Source organism: Cupressus sempervirens, chromosome 6 (genome assembly GCF_028749045.1).
Source record: "Cupressus sempervirens isolate cs-2001-9-10 chromosome 6, ASM2874904v1, whole genome shotgun sequence".
NCBI classification, from domain to species: domain Eukaryota; kingdom Viridiplantae; phylum Streptophyta; class Pinopsida; order Cupressales; family Cupressaceae; genus Cupressus; species Cupressus sempervirens.
This window is the reverse complement of record NC_143123.1, coordinates 560841479-560860714: the sequence shown is the minus strand read 5'-3', so window position 1 is coordinate 560860714 and position 19236 is coordinate 560841479. Positions and strand designations below refer to the sequence as shown.

Genomic DNA, 19236 nt, shown 5'->3' with positions numbered 1-19236 from the left:
CTTTAAATAAAAAGTCTAAATTTAGAAAATTGGTTAAAGAAAGATTAGAATATGAGGTTATTTAATTAGAAATTAATTAAATATGTAATTCAATTTAAAATATTTATTTTAAAAGTCTAATTTAAGAAATTGGATAAAAATAGAATTAAAATATAAAAAATTAAAGATTTAATATTATTTTATTATGATTATTTAATTAATAATTATTAAATGTGAGGCCTCACACTGATCCATCATAGCATAGATATTGTATTTCTATTTTTTTACCTAGGACTGGATATCTCGACATATATTTTGATACTTGATGGATAGTAAATTTTGCTAGATAACCAATGATATTTACTTTGTGATTTTCCATTATGATATGTATTAGGACATAATTGGCATAGTCAATGATCTAATGGATATTTATTCATTATTTCATTATTATGTTAGAAATGGGTTTTAATGTGATTCTAATGCTTAAATTGTTGTTAGAAAAGTTAATAATATGCAATTTGTTTTTTAGGGTAAATGATTAAATGCTTAATATGTAAATGATACAGAATAGGAAGTTAATTATGGAATGTGATGTATGTGAATGGTAGACTAACAAAGTATCATGTACTCTTACTTTCATATGTATTTTATATGTGGCTTTTCATTGGACTACTAATGCTCGAGTGTAGAGTGCAAGAAAGGAATCATGGAAACATAATGGGGACACAAGGTATAAAAACATGTTAATATTACATTGCCAAGGTGAATCTTTATAAGATTCGTAAACCTCGTTATGATGTGTTATTTTGTAAATGTGAGATGCATGTGTGTGGTTTGTATTTTATGTGTAGATTATGAATGTGTCATGTGTCATGTATAGTGAATTTTGTGTGTATCACTTGACACTTGTACTCATTATGTGAAAATGACATGTTCTTTAGTGATGGATCATGTGGCCACCTTATCCTAAGTTAAATACCTTAATTGATAAATTTGACTTATTGCTTTAAATTAGAAAAGAGAACAAGGTGCCCACCATAAGAATTTATAATTTGAACTTACGTAGCATTTTGAGGGCCATAAAGTAGCTCTAAAGTGAATTTGTTATAAAAATAAACCCTACCTATGTTAATACTTTAAGTTAGGGGGCTAATAATGACAACTAGGGTGCCCACAAGACCTAGGAGACCACAAAAAGAATGCATTTTTTATTGAATCCGAAAATGAAAGTGATGTATAGAGGCATGGCCAAATTGGAAACTCACTTGCCCACTCTCTATCCTTAGAGACAACTAGGGTTTGGAGGAAGAGGATAAGGAACTCTACTATAACTTTCATTTTCCATTGCTCAGAGTAAGGTTGGTATCCGTTATTCATGGTGTTCTTATTTTCCTATAGAGTTGATATGGTATTCTTCTTTCCATGGTAAATTTGGTGTATTGTAGATGTGGTTGTGAAAAAAGATCTTTTGTTTGAGTGTTGCATGTGAGAAGTTTATGTGATTCCTTTTTTTAATCTTGTTTTGTTTTCATATTGTGTGTTTGTGTAATGGGTGTGAAGCATCACTCACCCTTGGGAGGGAAGAGATGCTTGGGTGAAGGGGTTAGTTGGGCTCACTCATGTAGTTGATGAACTCTCCCATGTGTGGAGATGATTTTTATGTGTTCAATGGAATATGGAATTCTTGTTTACTTGAATTTTGGGAGGTATAAGGAGGTGTGAGAAGAGGAAAGTCATTGTATGCCTCAAAAGGGCATGTTGATAATGGGAATATGTGCATATTTTTGAATCTTAACTTGGAAATCCTCCTCATGGAGAGAGCCCACCTTCACCCTATAACTTGATTCAATTGTTGAATCTTTATGCAAGCCTTGGGTTGGGTTGTCTTGTAATGAATTGTGTAGTGTTTTGTGATAATGTAATTTATTTTAGGTTTTTTTTAATTTATTTTATTATTTTTAAAAAAGGTTTTTTGGGTGGAATTAAAGATAGGTAAAAAGTTGATAATGTAAATTGCTATTTAATATTAGTACATGTAAAAATGATTACTAATGTGTTAAGTTAAACAAAGGATATGGTAAAAAAGTTGGGGTGGTTAGTTAATTTTTTTCTATATATATATATATATATTTGAGTAAAGAGAAGTAGAGGTTAAATAGTTGGTTGTTATTCTTTCTTTTTATTTTTATTTATTTTTCTTCTTTCTAAAGAAAATTTAAATATACATAAAATTGTATTAAATTAGGGTTGTGATTGTAAGTGTGGTGATATGTTTTAAAAAATGAAAGTATGTGATTAGATGGTAGTATTATATGATATCTAATTGAACATTATTTACAAATATAGATATTTTAATTTAATATTAAATAATAATAATGTTAACAATTAAAATAAAAGATGTATCTTAAGAATATAAGGTATATGTGGTTTTGAAATAATAATAATAATAATAATTGAATATTAATAATAAATAAATTTTAAAAATATTAATATAAAGGTAAACTTAATATTAATAGAAACAAAATGAATAATTGATAAAACACCTTACTCGTTGCAATCCTTAGAACTCTCACAACTACATTAATGCAAATTTGGATCTCACTTGCACAACCAAGTGACCTCCTCGTCATGAACTTGAGATTTAGTTCCCAAGTGGAGAAAACTTCATTTCATCGTCTAACTTCAACACCTCCTAGTTTAAGGATAGATTAAGTTTCTTACCTTTAGCTTCTACACTTCAAAAAAAAATTTAGTTGTGTTTTTGCCTTATTGAATTGTGGGCATGACATTAAATTAGATTTGCATTGAAATAATGAGCTTTAATTATTCTTATTAATTTAAATGACAAACTATGCTTTAAATAGTGCTTATACTAATTAATAAGTGGAGGAAAAGAAAATATAAAAGAATATTTTAATTAAAAAGTTTTTTAAATGTGCATGAAAGAATTAAACTTAAAAGATTTAATTAAAGTTCTAATTTAGACATATATTTATTTATTTAATTTAATAATAATTTATTTAGGAGCTTTATTTTTAATAAAATCTAAATAATATTATTATTTAAATTAATAAAAGTTTGACAAACTTAGTAAAAATTTAGGTTAACTTCTTTTGGGTCACATGGTGGGGCATTACATTGTGTTCCTTCATGGATTGCTCCCATAAAAAGGGTCTAGTGCTATAATTCTCTTCATCACCCCACAAAATATTCCCTACCCAAGGTGTACAAGATTCTTTTTCCTTGTACAAACAACATTTTTTAATACAAAGCCTTGATTAATGGGATAATAATCATCATTGAATGGACAATAGATGAACTAAACATATTTTGTGATTTACAGTTGGTGATCAACTAGGTTAATCATATCTATCAAATAAAAGATGAAAAGATTATGCTTGATAAGAGAATAGTTGATGATCTAAAGGAGTACTTTGCACATGTAACTTTCGAGTGAATTCCTTGAGTAGACAATTATTGGAATACTTTTAGAATAACTGGGGGGGGGTGGTGTGAATTAGTTATGCAAGGTCCACATGTATAAGTAAAAATTTTCACAGCTTAGTGAACCCATAAAACATTTATCATCATGCATGCATCCATAAGATTATGCAATCACTTAAAACTAGTAGGTTATTGTCAAAACATTTTGCAAAAATGTAAACATGAAATATAATAAATTCAGTAACACATTTGATATAATGATTTACATGAAAACCCATTTTGAGAAAAACCACCAATAACATGCTAATTTTTTTCACTCTTCTAAAGTGATTCCCTATGAAAGGCCAACCTTGTTAAAGGTTACAATACACATAGTTAAATGTGACCCCATTAAAGAATTTTAATACCCTATTAGGAGTGAGCTTTGTTAGAGGACATTACACCATTCACTTAGAATGTCACCCAATTAAAAGATTTTTAAATGACTATTAGGTCAACCTTAATCCAAAGGATTTTTTCTAGACTAATACAATTATTAGAGAGTAATAGTAAGGCTTGATATGATAAGAACTTACAACTTCATTTGTAAATTATAGATCTTCATTTTAGTCCTCCATTCTACTCAGTCTTCACACATTTCATTTTTGATAGCTTGTTCACCCTTCAAGCATTCATACCCTTAAGCCTTCTTGTTTAACATGCCAATGCAGACTCTTCTCTTAGGTCACTTGATGAAGCAATGCCCTTGACTTCTTATCTTCTTTAGGTTCTTGCATATGACAACCCTTGTTTCTAACTAGAGATTCGTATAAATAGGAAATTGAGATATTTTTTCATTCATTCTCCATTATCCAAATTAGGCTTAGGATAGATTAGGTAGGATTCAATGAATCTAACCCTCATTCCATATCACTTCTAGAAACTTCTCCTTCAATCCACTTTAAATTTTTGCTCAAAATAGTTTACTGTGAATTATGGGCCACCAACTCATCGATCTTATCTTCCACTTGGTTTACATAATCTAAGAAAAAAAACTTGTCAAGTTAGATCCATTGAATTCACAATCTTTCAAGTAATGCAGCCAATTGGCATTGGTTTGTTTCTGATGCTTAGCACACACTACACTACTCGACATCCACTATGCAAATTACTCAGCACAAACTAAAGTTTACTGGTTCTTGACATCAACTAAACTTTACTCAGAATCCACCATTTTTCTCAACATACACTAGAGTTCACTTTTACTTGGCTCTAACTAATTTTTTGCTCAGCTTGCATTGACTTTGCTTGGCACTTACTACCTGCATGGTCAAGCTCTACATAAAAAATTTATTTAAATTGTTCTTCTAAACCTAGTTAGTGGAACTAGTGTTTGTAACCTTAATTATATTATCAATACTCCATGTTATCACTATCTTAGCTAATTCTTGTACTCCTTTTCATAACATAACTCAACCTTTCCTCTAGGTGCTATTGTTACATCTTTTGATCAAATCCTCTCCAACGATCAAATAAGTAGTTGTCTTAGCAGAAAATAGAAGGTTTGACATTAGTGACAAAATAATGATTTAAACAATCTATTCTCAATCAATCTCCTTCAACAATCTCCCTCTTTGGTATCAATGGAAAATCAAACTGATCAACCAAACTAACTAGGTTAAAATAGTAAGACCAACAAAATACCAAAAAGAAAAGAATTCCTTGTATTGGAATTTCTCCCTCTATCAACAATTTTCATCTTTTGAGTAGGTTATAAAGCTCTTTTGAGTCATCCTTATAAGTCCCTTTGAAATACTTCTTGTATCTCCCTTCTACAATTATCTTCCTCTTACTAGGTAGATGTTACGATTTCAGATTTCTCCTTCTTGTTCAATCTTTAATCTCTTTTATTTCTTCTGATCAATAACTATCCTCCTCTTTCTTCTTTTTCCCTTTTATTAGTAAATGTCCCTCTAGGATTAGTTTAATTCATTCTTATATTTCTCCCTCTTTCACAATAATGCCAAAGACTTGTCATCTTAATATGTAGATATGAACTTCTTCAATTTCTCCCTCTGTCACCTTATTTGTGACTAATTTTTAGCTTCAACTCTTTTATTACTTTAGGTAGCTCCTAAAGTAAGATACACTACATCAATTTTTAATATATAAAAATTATCTTATTTGATGCAGGGCACTCCTTTTGTTACTTAGATAGTGTTTGATAGGGGTATCACCACTAGTTTACCTCTTAGATACTCATGAGCATCCTTAGGTAGAGATTTTGTGGAGATATCAACAATTTGTTCTTTTTTGTTAACATATTCTATCTTCACCTCTTTATCTTGAACTAATTCTCTCAAGTAATGATACTTGATTGCAATGTGCCTAGTATTTGTGTGCATCACAAGATTCTTTGATATGTTTATAGTACTTGTATTGTCACAATAAAGTATCACTAATTCTGTGATCTCTTCCTTCATACCTTTGAGTAGCTATTTCATCCATACGATGTTTGTATAATTTATAGTGGCAACAATATATTCATCTTCAATAGTAGATTGTGAAGTGCAATTTTGTTTCTTGCTAGTCCATGTAACTAGTCTCTTGCCTAAGAAAAATGTTCCTTCACTGGTGCTTTTTCTATCATCAATGTTTCTAGCCCAATCAACATCATTATAGGCTCTTAATTTAAATTTCTTATTTTTCGTATAGTATAGACCATATATCTCTATTCCTTTAAGATATCTCATTATTCTCTTTATAGCCATCAAATGATTCTCCCTAGGATTAATAGATAATCTTGGAGCTATCCCTATAGATAATGCAATGTTAGATCTATTGTATACTACATATTGTAATTTTCCAATCATAGACCTATATATGTTTGATTCACCTTAGCTGAATCATCATTCTTTGACAATTTATGTCCTATCACCATAGGTGTACTTACTGGTTTGGAAACCTCCAATCCAAAGTTTTTTAGTATCTCCTTGACATATTTTGTCTATGTGATGTATATACCATATTTCATCTAATATACTTGTGAACCCACAAAGAATTTGATCTCTCTAAACATAGACATTTCAAATTCTTGCTTCATTTCATTTGCAAAAGCATTGCATAAAGCATCTTGACCTCCAAATATGATATCATCAACAAAAAAATTAGATAACAAAATACCTTTCCCTTTCTATGTCTTCATGTATAGATTGTTGTTATCATCAGTCCTTTCAAATCCAATCTTCACAAGGTACTTATGAAGTCTCTCATACCATGCTGTTGGTGCTTCTTTCAAACCATATAGAGCTTTGTGTACTCTACATACCATGTTTTTATTGTCAATATCAACAAATCCTTCTAGCTGTTCTATGTAAACTTCTTCCTCTAATATGCCATTTAGAAATGCAGACTTAACATCCATTTGATAAATTTTAAAACCTTTGTATGAAAAATAAGCAAGTGGAGTCCTTACTTCTTCCAATCTAGCAATAGGAGAAAAAGTTTCTCCATTGTCAATTCCTTCTTTTTGTGCATATGCTTTATAGATTAACCATGCCTTGTTCCTTGTGACTTCACCATTTTCATCTAGCTTACTTATGAATACCCACTTGGTGCCAATCACATTTTTGTCTTTTGGTCTAGGAACTAGAGTCCATGTTCTTTTTTTCTTCTTTTGTTTCAATCCCTTCTTCCATGGATTTACTCTAGTCTACATCTTCTAAGGAATCTCTCATTGATTTATGTTCTTTCATGCTCAAAAAACATGTATAATTCCTCAATAATTTTCTTATCATTGGTCTAGCATCTTTATCTCTAATAATTTGTGTAGTAGGATGATGTCTCTTGACATATTTTGACAATCTTGGTTTAATTCTATTTTTTTTATTTGGTCTTTCAACTTTAACGTCACTATGTACATCTCTATCAAGTAGTTCAGTATCTCTTTCACGTATACTAATCTTAGAATCAGAAAGTTCTTTAACTTCATTCTGTAGCTCAACATATCTCTTTCACATATACTAATATTAGAATCAGAAAGTGCTTTAACTTCATTCTGTAGCTCAACATTTGAGTGTAGCCTAGTTCCTAAATGTAACTCAACACTCATAGTATGTAACTTGATAGTCATTGAAACTTGTTCTTGGTTTGTAGCTTGATTTGCAACATCTTGTTCTATAAGATCCCTCCTCATATGTAATTATCAAATATTTTTTCTTTGTTAAAACAATTATAAGGGTTTGAAATGGATATGAAGTAATGTTTTATGTTGTGAATCTCCAAATAAAAATTGAGATCAGTTGATACATCCATGTTTTAATACTCAGTAATTTGAGAACTATTACATTATCTTGACTATTTAAACTTTAAAATTTCACTAATGATGATATGAGGTGTTTTAACCCAATGATGATGACATTGATTATGGTACCTCAAAGATTAGGTTATACACATCTAGATAATTTAGTATTTATTAATTAGTGATGTTTATGATGTTTAGGTATATACATGCGTAATGATGATCATTCTAGTATTTTAATTTGAATTAATGAATAAAATTATGTTATATTGATTATGTAATTACTAATGACTAAATGTGAGTGCCAAAATTAGAAAGGGCTATTTAAATGAAAGATTTATGTTTTGATTTATGTGACTATCCAAATAAGTTTTAAATATATGCATGTGATTTTCTTGAGCTACCGATGTGTGTAATGAGTGTGCAAGATATTTTAGCTGGAAAATCTAATAGAGAAACAAAACTAAACCCTATGCACTATTTATAGAAACTAGGGTTGAATCTAATGAAAGATGAAAGCCCCATTGTTCATATTTTATTTGTATTGTGAAATGAACGAATGTATCATTTTGTGATCTCGAAGTGTTAATATTTTGTAATAGTCATTTTATAGTGTCACTTGACACTTGTGACTCATATATGCATTTCAACATGATAGTTAGGGTTAACCAAGTAACCTAAATATCTAAGTTGGGCTATATATTCTACCTTTTTGCTAATCAATTAGTAATTGAGATTAAGTACCCTAATCAAGATTAGGGATTAATTTTCATTTTTGAGCATTGTTAGGAAGTCCAATATTTTAATAGCATTTTGTTAGGTCCCTAATTAGTCTTGGAGACCTAAAATCATGAAAAATAAGTACCTAAGGGGTATGGGTATGGGTTGGAGGCATTTTCCACCCCTCTGGCCCCATTTGTGGACTTTCATGGTCACCAAAATATCTCTTCTTTTTTTTATTACGAAAATTGATTATTTTCATCATGAGGTGGATTAGTTTAACTGCACCTTGAAGTTAGCCTTATGTCTAGTTGAGTTAGAAGACTCTAGAACATTTAGGCAAGTGGGGGAGTTATTACATTTTGAAGGTGGTTAAGTTTAGGATCTTATTTAGAGAAAATTTTGAGAGAGAATGAGTGTTCACCCAACCTCTAGTTTTAGAGAGCAAATTCAGGATTGAAAGAGAAGAAGAGGAAATAAAGCTCATCTCAAATTTCATCAATTTCCATAACCTTATTCTGAAAGTAGGAATCCCTCAGGTCATGTTGTTCATGTTTTGTTTCATGCTTAAGTTATTTTTTTGGATATGTATGTTCATGTGTTTTTTGAGTATGTTTGGAAGGGATTGAAATGGGTCTTTCTTGAAAGGTTTTCCTTTCTTTTTCTTGCTTTGATTTTTAAAGGGATTGTATGGGTGTATTGGCATTACTCACCCTCAGATAGGGCAGAAGTGGCCATGTATAGGAGGAGGTCTTTAGTTGGACTCCAACAATGTAGAGTCTCTTCTTAGGACGAGAAGAGGGAGAGAGAGTAGGGTGTTATGGGCACCTACTCGTCAGCACAAACTATGTGTATGAGTTTTGGAAATTAAGATTGGAAGAATAGAAGTTCTTAAGTTTATAGCCGTAAAAGTAGGGTAAACTTTAAGAAAGCCGCCTCCAAAAAAAGATATAAAATATTCACAAATTTTTCATTATTTTGAAAAAATGAAATTATTTCTATTAGCGAATCTCTCAATTTTTTATTCTAAATACGATTAATATTGGCGATTATTTTTGAATCATAATTATTTTATATAAAATATTGATGAATCTCAATAATAATAGGAAGTTCATTAATCACCATGGAATATTACAAATCAAAATTAAACATTATTTTACCTCATGGAATATTATGAGGATTGTTGCATATACTTTAAATCAATAGTGGAAACTAAATATTGGTGATATATTCCTAAAATAACTAATAATTATGATAATTATTGGTCTGCTCAATTTAATTTCTCCAATAATATGTTATATTTAGGTGACTCAAATCTAATTATGTAATGAATATTGTTGCGAATATCTGAGTTAAAATTTTTTAATAAAATAAATTATAGAGTGATTTTAAATATTCTAGAACTAAATTTTATAAAACTATGGCGATTTAGGTTGTATCAAATCTTAAATTATTAGCCAAATTACTAGCCAGAAAAATCTAAAATTAGCCAATTTATGAATATTAGCCACTAAAATATACCTTGCCTAAAAGGGCATATGTTTTGGTGTTGTGGCTGATGTCTCCTATTGAAAAAATTCATTTTCTCCCTAGTCTAGTTCAATGTCAAACTTGTTGTGTAAACTTGGATGGGAGTGAATGTTTGAATTTGTCTTCATGTTAAGTTTGGTTGTCTCCTAATTAGTTTTTGTTCTCTCCATGATCACCATGATGTGTTTTAGACTTCATAATGGTTTCCCTATTATGGAGCCAAGAAGAAAATTCAGAATTGTTATTAGAATTCCAGTTATGTTGGGAGATTTCTCCTTGGGATTGAAATCCTATGTAAAAACATTATTGTTAACTTATTGTGGAAATGGCAACGATGTTGAGTTTTCTTCTTGGTTCTTTCCTGATGGAGCCTTTGAATCAAGTGGTTCAATAAAATAAATGAGAAATGACTGGACCACGTAGTTTGATAAAAAAAAATTGAGTAATACTCTTGCATGTGATTTTTCTAGTTTTTTAGTTTTTGAATATGTTTACTTGAAATTAGATTTGATGATATTTTATCTTACTATGGCATTATATATTTTGAAATTTCATTCAGTTGATTTATGTTAAATGGATAAAATTATGTTTCACCTTCCTGTGGCATTCTTATGTTTCAAAATTGTATTCATTTGATTGAGGTTAATTAGGTAACATAGTGATGTATATAAAGTTATGAAAATTAAGTTTAAAATATATCAAGAAAGAATCTCATTTGATTTGTAATTAAATTTCATAATTATACATGTGTATGAGGAATTTAAGTGATTCTATTCAAATGTTTATTTATTATATTTAATCCTATTATCACTTTTCAAAATTAAAAAAAATTGTTGATGTGTTTTTGCCCTATATTTTGGGCATGACATGTTCATCAGGCATTCATTCATAAAAGTATACAAATGATTTGTATTCTTCTAGTTCTCTCATATGTTCAAACTCATATACTTCTGTATATTGATCAAATTTCACATTTTCACTTTCCACAACTTTTTAAGTGTTAATTTCACATTTTCACTTTCCACAACATTTTAAGTGTTTGTATTTAAACACTTATAAGCTTTACTTCTTATCGAATAGCCTAGGAATATACCTTCTTCACTTTTTGCATCTAGTTTACCATTCCTAAAGCCTTTGGTAATATAACACTTGCTTCCAAATACCTTAAAATATTTTACATTAGGTGAGTATCCATACCATAGTTCAAAAGGTGTTGAATGAGTACCTTTCTTGACTTGTACTAGTTTCAAGGTATAGACAGTTAGTTGTACTTATAGTCCATTACAAACCTATTCCTCCTTTTAGCAGTTACATTTTGTTGAGGGGTTCGAGGGGAAGATATCTACATTTTGATTCCTCTGTCATTACAGAACATCTCAAACTCATTAAATGTAAATTCACCTCCTCTTTCAAATCTAAAACATTTTAGACTTTTACATGTTTCATTCTCAACTCTTGCTAAGTACCACTTAAACATTTGGAAAGCATCAAATCTCTATTTTAGAAACATAATTGTCATTATTCTAGAATAATCATCAACAAGTAGCACAATATACTTATCTCCTTTGTAGCTTTGCACCTCAATTGGTCCACACAAGTCAGTATGAACAATCTCTAGTATTCCTTTGGAGATATGAGTTTTACTCTTAAAACTTGATTTTTATTTTGTCTAACATTATTTGCATATGATATTATTAGGCTTCTTCAACTTAGGAAAACCTCTAAATTTTCTCATGTTACTAATACTAACCAAATTATCAAAATTAATGTGACATAACCTTTTGTAACATAGCCATACATCATCAAACTTTACAATTAGACAAGAAGTATCTTCTATGTCAAGGTAGAATAGATTGCTCCTAGTTTGATCACCCTTTCCAATCAGTTTACCATTAGTGTCATATATCTTAACAATCTTGTTTTCAAGCTCAACCTTACATCTTGAATTATTTGGTTGTGACACACTCAATATATTAAGTTAAGTCCTTCAACATAGTAAGAATTCTCACAAAAAATCTTATCTATGAGTTTGATAGAACCTTTTCCTTTTATTAATCATGGTACATCATTACCAAATCCTACACTATTTCCATCATAAAAATTTAAGGCAATGAACTTACTTTTATCTCTAGTCGTGTGATGTGAACACCCATTGTTAATGATCCATCTATCATTCTTTTTCATACAAGTAACAAGTTTATTTTCCTCATTTTCATAAAATTTTTCCTTCATTACAACATACACAAGTTCACCAGATTCATCTCTTGTTTCTTCTTTAGCAATGTAGCAATACTTCTTGCCTTTGTCTTTGTAGTCTTTTTTGTCTTAATCTCTTCTACTTTTGTACTTATCACCACCTCTATAGTTCTTCTCTGGACATCTAGCAGCAATATGACCAACCTCATTTTAATTGAAGAAAATGATAGGTAATTTATCTTTGAACTTGCCTTTACCTTTGTGAAATCTCCTTGCTAGTAGTGCTTCAAGTTGTTCTACATCCTCCTCATCTATATCACTATCATTGGACACACACTTTGTCTTTTTCTTCTTCTTCTTCTCATTTGGTTCCTTTAATGATAGCTTATCTTTGAAAGTAGATTCAATATTTTTAGATTTGTAATTATCAAAGTTAGATAGCTCAAAAGTAGTGAGCCTACTTACAATACCTCCAAGAGATAGATTATTACCTAGTATACATCTCATTTCTTGAATTGCAGAAACTCTAATAGCATATATAAGCAATAGTGTTTTAAAAACTTTTCTTAGTATAGTATCATCATCTATTTTACCAATAGCTCATCTTATTTCATTAACAACTTATTTTATCCTTGTGACATATTGAGCAATATTTTTACCTTCTTCCCTTCTCATATCATCAAACTTACCTCTTAGACTTTCATCCTTGGCCCTTAGAACATTAGTTTCTCCTCCATAGCTGGTGGTTAAGGCATCCCACATTTTTTGTTCAATGTCAAGACTCTTGATATTATCAAATTCAGCATAACTTTGGGTAGAAGCAATCTCTAGCATTGCCTAGTTATGCTCTTTCTTCTTTTACATATCCTCACTAGTTGGGGCTCCAATAGGATCAACATGGTCAATAGTAATGGTAGATTGTGCATGATCTCCAAGTCCTCCAAGGTGTAGCTTCACCAAACTTTTCCATGTAGGAAATTTATCCCTATTAGGCTTGGGTACTTCTATTTTTGACATCTCGATCTTTGTGCTTCTAGTACCTTCAAACTAGTCCTCTTAAGCAGATGGCTCTGATACCAATTGTTGGAATTCTTTTAGAATAACTAAAGGGTGGGTGAATTAGTTATCCAAGGTCCACATGTATAAATAAAACTTTTCATAGCTTAGTGAACCCATAAAAGATTTATCATCTTGCATGCATCCATAAGACTATGCAATCACTTAGAACTTGTAGGTTATTGTCAAATCAAATTGTAGATATAATTGATTCAACAACACATTTGACGCAATGATTTACATGAAACCCCAATTTTAGAAAAGCCACTAGTAACATGCTACTCTTTTTTACTCTTTTGAAGTGATTCCTTATAAAAGGCCAACCCTATTAAAGGTTACAATACACATTATTAAATATGACCTTGTTAAAGGATTTAATCACCCCATTAGGAGTGAGCACTACTACATTTGCACTTGTTTTTCAACCAAATTTTTTGACCAAAGGTATGATTTATTTTATCCTTTGGTTTCCATCCCCATATTGGTCAAAAATGTCCTAAATTTTTCCCATGTTGTTCAAAGTTTCAACCAACTCAGGTCATAACCTTAATATGTTAAAAGTATATTGGTCAAAAAGTATGTTAAAATTGATATATTCATGCGGGCTTATAGTCATATTGTGATACTTTTATGTTATTTCATTCCTACGTAGGCATAGAAATTGGTAGGTGATATTGGGGCTTCATGAGTGATATTGGGGCTTCGCAAGTAATATTGGGGTAGTGATTGATCATTGTAGGAAACACAATTTAGATCTTATTAGATTCAATACTCAAACAAGCCTAGTTTTGATCCTACAACAAGCATTGTGCATTTCATAGATTTACTTAGTATGTTATCTCTATTTTTCTTCCTCAATTTGTCTTTTATAATTCCTAGTGAAGTTGTCATTTTTCTAGTGTTGGAGTTGTAGTATTATCAATATTGGGAAACATAAATTTTAGGGCATCTATTTTAGTTAGGTGGGTGGAAGCATGTATTGTTTGGAATTCTAGCACAAAGTTCAGACAAGCCAAATCCACTAATACTTTATCTTCCTCTTATTGCTAGCCCTAATTTTCTATTTGAGCTTAAGAGGGATTTAAGATTTGATTTTGTCAATATTCTTGATTTAATTTAATTTTTATGTGTTTGAGTTTCTCAGTCATGTTTCTCTATCATATCGCTTTTTCTATCAATGGTGGCTTCTTCTAATTAAAGGCCATAACCTATCATTCAGCCATATTTGAATAAATCTAATTGCAAAAATTTACACCCATATTGGTATTAAGACATTGTACCCATGAGCTCTCACCTTCTGGTTACAAGCACATTGTTGGTTCATGTGTGATTCTCTTATTTTATCAAGACCTTCCATAGAATCACACTATATATGTTTTGGTATTCCAATGAGTCTTGCTAGCTTCAAAAATGCTTACATAAATAATGTTTTGGTATTCAACCATATTCCTTCCTTATCAATTGATGATTTTGCTATTTTTTCACAATTCCAAACAACTATTCGCCTCATCTTTTGATCTACAGACATGAAATGTACTCTCCTACATAGACCTTCCATGACCCTTAAGCTAGATAAATACTCATGTACGCTCCAAATATTTTCTATAGCCTTCATACTATTAAGAACTTTCTAAGAAAAAATTGGGCATTCTGATTCAATTTATATACAGCTTCATGAGAGTAGACTCTTCAAACAAATACAACAAATTTCTAAAACTTGTGATTTATCTTTATAAACTTGTGGGTGTTTAAAAGACAAAACCTTTGATCTCTATTGCAATATCTGAATAAATAAACTAATTTTTATAGCAAAGTCATTCATTTAATATTTGCACTGGTATTCTTTGACAACTTCAAATTCATCTTCATCAAATGCTTCAATTTTTTCAAGCTTTGAATGGCATGAGACCTCTTTTCCATTTTACCTCTCCACATTTTTCATCAACATCTTTAACAATGATCTCCAATTTTTGTTGCATTTTGGTATGAATCAACCTTTCCTAAACTCATGAACTGTGACTCCAAACTCAACTTTCTTTTGAACCAAACCCAAGAATCTTCCAGCTACATTGCATCCATGGTATTACCTTTATTATGAATAATCATGTCCCAAATGCTAAGCTTTTGGCAATCTCCTACTACAATACAATCATACTATAGTGATCACTATTCTCTTGAGTAGAACAATGATATTTCTTCTTCATGGTGGCTGCAAACACCAATCTCAAACTCCCATAAATATTTGAACTAAAAGCTTTAGTTGATTTATTTTTTTGATCATCCACAAATCTTACATGAATTTTATAAATACATATTCAATTTAAAAATTTTCCAATGTGGCTCTCTAATCAAACATCTCAATTCCTTTCACATAGATTTCCCTTTAAATATATATATATATATATATATATATATATATGATTTAAATGTTTAATCATGGATTTAACACCTACTGATTTTATGTCTGTGTAGGAGACACATAGTATGTTTTGATGGAAGAACTCATTTTAGGCAAATAATCTTACAGTTTATTGTAGGGCCACATCTGAGACTAAGCTCCAGCAACCCAATGATTCTTCCCAGAAGCTTGCAATTGATTTGTTTGTTGTAGTTTTAGAATTATATTCTTTTTCCTCAAATGCATTATTAGCTACATTTCACGACCCTCTTGAATAATTTGGCATGCCAATCAAGTCTTCTCGTATGAATGATAGAAAAATTTGGCTTTTCTCAAGTAGTTCCCCTAGCCTTATCTCCCATCTATAATTTTGGTAAAGACCAAAACCCATTAAAGACAAATCAATTCTCAAGTCCTCAAACTAAGGATAATAGAGAGGCTATGGAAAGAAAATCTCCAAATAAAGTCTCGACAAATAACGTAGAGAAAAATCATACCAAGATATATTCAATCGACCCTTTAGTAGATTTTGACATACCAAGTGGCATTGCCTATGCTTCCATAAAATCTTCTTCAAATACCAATAACCATTCTTTGCATGAAGACTCTACATTTTCTAGTAACTTAAATTCAAAGGAGGCTTCTTTGCTTGAAAAGCCTAATGATAGCTCAGAGATTGTCTATGATAAATGGATTACTGTAGATGACATTCAACTTTTTACACAACCTATATCAGCCCCACCACCATCAAGGTTACCTCCTCTAGTGATCAAGTAGGGGCCCTCAAAATCATATATAGAAGCATTTGGTTCTAAAAAACCATCTATCATTTCTTCAATCAATGAAATTGAAGAGTTTGCAATGGGTAGGTCTCAAGGTTATGCTCAATAAAGAGAGGATAAATCATCATATAAAGAAGAAATTGGTAGAAATTCAGCAATAGCTACAATAAAGGATGGCATGGAAAAGGTTGAAGAAAAACTAAAAGTTTCTAGGAAAGTGAAAGAGAAGGAAAATGAAGAGGATATGGTCAAGGTTAGGTAGAGTGAAAAGAAAGAGAAAGAAAAAAGACTAGTCGAACAGGTTGCTGAGCATGAAGAAAGGGAAAGGGTGGCAAGGACAGCTTGGGAGGCTTGTTGAGAGAGAGGAGAGAGAAAAGAGGAATGAGAAAGAGAAAGGCTTAGAATAGAAAAGGAGAGAGAGAGAGAGAGAGAGAGAGAGAGAGAGAGAGAGAGAGAGAGAGAGTAGTTGTGGAGAGGGCAAGAAAGGAGGCTCATGAGAGAGCAATTATTAACACGTGTGAAAAGGCACAAAGAGCTATAGTTGAGAGGGAAACTAGAGAGGCTCATGAGAGGGTAGTTGCTGAAGCATGAGAAAGAGCACAAAGAGTAGCCATGGAGAAAATAGCTATAGAGGCAAGGGAAAGGGCAACTACTGAGGCAAGAGAATGAACAACAACAAAGGCAACTAAAAGAGCAACATTTGGTGATTTTGTAAGGGAAGGGCATTTGAGGGGACTTTTGATTGATCAGTTGGGTTGTGTGGAAGGCTTCAATGGTAGTGATAGATGATTACTAGTTGAGAAGACAGGTACCTAGTAAAAGATTGCTTTGGAGGTAGGATGCATGTCAATACTTGCATCTTGCTACTGACATGAGAATGCTTTTGTTATGAGCCTCAATAAAACCATGACCTTGAAAAAATTTAATTAGCTTCTTTGTCTAGGTGTATGGCATATTCTAGGTAAACACTGGACTATCTTGACCCTTTATCTGGACCAGATGAATATGTGAAGTAAAATTGCCAAAACTTCAACATAGCTTCCATCTTGATCCTTTGTGCCAAGTGTGTTTGTCTTCTTTACAAAAGGAAAAAAAGGGTTTAAGATAGTAAACATTTAATCATACATGTTGGTGAAATATAAATGAAACTTGAAATAGAGGTGTACCCAAGACTTAAGTTACAAGCTCTTGAATATTTATTGGATTATAATTTAGTGGATTTTATTCTCAAATTGTTGATGGTAGGGCAACTTAGAATTAATAATTTTCTTTTTCAATGTCATTTTGTCTCCAATTTTTCTAAGGTTAGTCCAATTATCAATTTTACAATTTACGTTTTGAGTGTTAGTCTGTGTTTTGGTGGTGTTCATTTTTTGTTTGTGGCTTCCATTTTGAAAAATTTATTTATCAATTTGAATTGATTGATGATCTATAAAAAAGCCATGCCTGAAACAAAGATGGCCTAGTCACCAAGAGTACTCAACACAATTTTAGAGGACACTAGTAGTAAATGAAAGCCCTAAGATTACCTCCTAGCTGGTCAAAGAAAAGTGTAATATGTTATCATATCCTAGGTCAGCCAAAGCTAGGAAATACTAAAAGTCTTTAGTACTTATGGATGGAATGGTCACCGAGAGGTTTGGTAGCTCAATGGTGAGCATCTAAGCAACAAACCAAAGACCCTTGGTTCAACTCCTAGCCAATTCATTAAAACACTTTTAAACGGACCACTTAACATCCATTAAATCATTGATATAAAAATATCTCATATTCACCCTACAACTTTATTAGATGAACAAATATAAACCTACACCATATATTGAAAATTGTTTGTTTTCTATCAACAGAGAAAGTTATGCACAAAACCTATTGGACTATCCAAGGACCCTTTGTCCACATACTTTCTATTAGTATGATTTAGATTAACAAGTTGGTCATCTTGATCTGCTATAGAATTTTTGTTACAAGCAATTCATGCCAAGGTGTAGTCTATTCACCTAGGAAGATGTACTTTATATAGGGCAGAGATTCATTTCTACATGTAGATTATAGATACATTATGATGATTTCTATTTTTTTGGCTACATTATCTATTAATCTGACCTATAAATAAGGCATCTTGGATGCCCCTCATTAATGTTGGTCACCATCACACCATTGGCATTGAAGAACATAATGAATTCCTACTACTGAGAATACACATACATTACTGATGAAATATATATTTTTGGTTACATTGTCTGCCTATTTAAAAAGGCATCTTTGATAGATGCACCTAGCTAATGTTATTCATTGTCACACTATTGGCATTAAAGGAGATAATGAAATCCTATAACAATTTTATCCATCAATAATGCAAATACTATTAGTTCATAGTTGCGATGAAGAGAATTATTTTTTAGATGTAGAATTTCTCTTTGGCTTGAGTGTTTTTTAATAAAGAAATTAAGATGCAACACATGAAGTTGGTCTTCATCTAACACAACTCTTTTATATTAGGCATTTCTACTAGAGTGCACAGTCGAAGCAACCAAGAAAATGAACTTCATTAAAGGTCTAGATGCACTCCTAAAGTAGGGATCTACTATTGATGAAATAAATTTTAATTTAAAATAATTGTGTAAAAACACCTTAATTGTACTTGCATGACTAATTCAGGTCCAAGTCTAATACAGACTCTATCTTTTAGATTTCCTCTAAAGTACAAAATGTTCAACTACAAAAAAAAGTTTATTCTTTTCCACATTTTACAACTTTCTTCTAGGAATTCAGATTGTAGATTATAACATGAATCAATAAAGCTCATCTTTTGATAGTATGATCTTGTAAATACATAATAAACATCTTTGGCA

At 31.0% G+C, this 19236-nt stretch overlaps 1 pseudogene; it reads left to right on the top strand.

Annotated features, from left to right (window-relative positions):
* LOC149553501 (uncharacterized) overlaps positions 1 to 17053 on the top strand; it is a 61543-nt pseudogene extending 44490 nt beyond the window's left edge.
* The last annotated feature ends 2183 nt before the right edge of the window (positions 17054 to 19236 follow it).